Consider the following 2,500-nt stretch of genomic DNA (forward strand, 5'->3'; position numbering starts at 1 on the left):
GAGAGGAGATAGGTGGAGGAGAGGAGGAGATAGGTGGAGATAGGTTGTGGAGAGGAGGCGATAGGTGGAGGAGATAGGTGGAGGAGAGGGGGAGATGGGTGGAGAAGATAGGTGAGGGAGAGGAGGAGATGGAATGGAAGGAGGAGATAGGTGGAGGAGAGGAGGCGATGGGTGGAGGAGATATTCCCTCATCTCCCCCATCTGTCTCATCCACCTACCTCCTCCTCTCCCCACCTATCCCCTCCTCTCCCCACTTATCCCCTCCTCTCCACTTATCTCCTCCTCTCCCCACCTCACCTCCACCTTTCTCCTCCGCCTATCTCCTCCTCTCCCCCACCTATCTCCTCCTCTCCCCACCTATCCTCCACCTATCTCCTCCACCTATCTCCTCCTTTCCTCCACCTACAGTATCTCCTATGGCTTAGCACTGTCAAAATGTCTCCCTCAGTGTGTCAGATTGACAGGGGTGATGACCAATGGGCCGGGGTTAATGGCATCATAATCATCAAATGGGTTGAAGTATGGATAGAGCGTCTCAGTGAAGGTGCAGCCAGTGAAAGGGTAGTTCTGAGACTTGGCCTCCACATCATAAAAGGAGACCTGACCCTCCTCATAATCCACAAACACTCCCACCTTCTGAGGCTTGCTCTTCAGTGAGAGGGAGGTATGGGGGATGTGCAAAAGCCTGGTAGTCCGTTTTAAAAGACCACACAGTCCAGAATCCTTCCTCAGGGTTCAGTCCACCACGGGCCCTATCGATGGACTCTTTGGCCACGCCTACATTCAACCCATTTTTGCTGCCCATGTACAACCCGTAGTAGAATCTCCCTGAGGAGAAGCCCTCCTTTGCCAGGACAGAAACACGACCTTGACACCTCTTGGGGTTGTACGGGTGGTTTGGTTCTTTGTGTACATATAGCACTTTCTTCCCATCGCCTGACGCAATGAGCTGTGGATGTGCTGTATATCAGGGTCCAGAGTCACATCCACAGCATCCTGCTGTATCCTGTTCAACTCTTCACCTCCAAGCACTGACTTCCCCAATACTCCATTCCATTTAGTCTCAAGCTCAGAAAGTGCTCTCTCCACTGTCTTCTCCATTTCAGAGATGTCTTTCTTCACATTCCACTTGCTCTCGTCCCAGTTAACACTGTTGCCACACCAGTCCTTTGTGAATGTAGGGGGGCACAGGGATGATGAGCGGCGGAGGAGATGGAGATGATCCTTAGAGTGTGAGAGCTTCTCCAGCTCCGACCATCTCCTTTGTAAGCTCAGTGATTTCCTGCTCCAGCTCTTCACTGATCTCCTCAGCCTGTCGCTGTGTTCCTTTCTTCTTCTCTCCAATCATCTTAGCTTCCTCAGCCTGGCTTCTCTGGATGGAGTGAACTACAGCATTGAAGACCTGCTTGCTGTCTTCTTCTTCTTCTCTCTCTCTCTCTGTTGCTAAGTTCTGCTGAGTGTTTGATGTCTTCAACTTTCTGACTGCACTTCTGGATCATCTGCTGCACAAGATTCTTTGTCCTTCCCAACTCAGCTTTCTTCTCCCCGAACTCCTTCCTCAGAAGGATGGTGTTGTGACCCCTGTGGTCTGTCTGAAATGCAGAACTGGCACACACATGTCTGGTCAGTCCTACAGAACAGCTCCAGGGGTCTCTCGTGGTGTTTAAATATCCTGTCTTGCAGGTTCTCCACAGGGTCGATCACCTTGTGTTTTTTCAGGGCTGGGGCTATCTGATGAGGATGAAGGTGATTCTCACAGTAGGAGGTCAGACACTCCAGGCAGGACTTCAGGGCCTTGAGCTCCGGTCCTGTGCAGACGCCACAGGCCACTTCTCCAGGCTCGGCAGGGGACTCAACTCTGTCTCCGACTGGTATCCCCTTGCAATGTTCCACAACCTCTCTGAGGGTTCTGTTGATTTTGAGCTTAGGTCTGTTGTCAAATGTCTGCTTACACATTGGACACTGGCACTGTTCAGTGGTATTCCAGTACCCGATGATGCAGGCAGAAGTTGTGTCCACATGGAGTGGTGACCGGATCAGTGAGAACCAGACAGGTAGAACACTGGAACTGCTCTTCAGGCAGGAGACTGTGGGAAGACGCCATGTCTAGAACAAGAACAACAGATAAACCATATAAGGACTTCCTAGAATGAGTCAGCTTTTTTTAATTAAGACAGTCTTGTTTACTAAGATACTTACATCGCTTTGGTTACTTAGATAGCTTTGCTTACTAAGATACTTACATAGCTTTGTTTACTTTGATAGCTTTGTTTACTAAGATACATAGCTTTGTTTACGAAGATACATAGCTTTGTTTACTAAGATACATAGCTTTGTTTACTTAGACATCTTTGTTTACGAACATAGCTTTGTTCCCTTTGTTTCCTAAGGCAGATTTGTTTACTAACCTAGCGTTGTTTACTAACATAGCTTTGTTTACTAACATAGTGTTGTTTACTAACATAGCATTGTTTACTAACATAGTGTTGTTTACTAACAT

The 2,500-nt window shown here is 48.4% G+C and overlaps 1 protein-coding gene and 1 pseudogene across 2 annotated transcripts in view; one reads left to right on the forward strand and one right to left on the reverse strand.

Moving 5' to 3' along the window:
- The window catches only part of LOC135517136 (neuropilin and tolloid-like protein 1), a 212,091-nt gene that overhangs the window by 144,894 nt on the left and 64,697 nt on the right, over nt 1–2,500 (forward strand). The window lies entirely within an intron of this gene.
- Nucleotides 445–2,104, reverse strand: LOC135517093 (E3 ubiquitin-protein ligase TRIM39-like; annotated as a pseudogene).

Source organism: Oncorhynchus masou, chromosome 28 (assembly GCF_036934945.1).
Source record: "Oncorhynchus masou masou isolate Uvic2021 chromosome 28, UVic_Omas_1.1, whole genome shotgun sequence".
Lineage (NCBI taxonomy): Eukaryota > Metazoa > Chordata > Actinopteri > Salmoniformes > Salmonidae > Oncorhynchus > Oncorhynchus masou.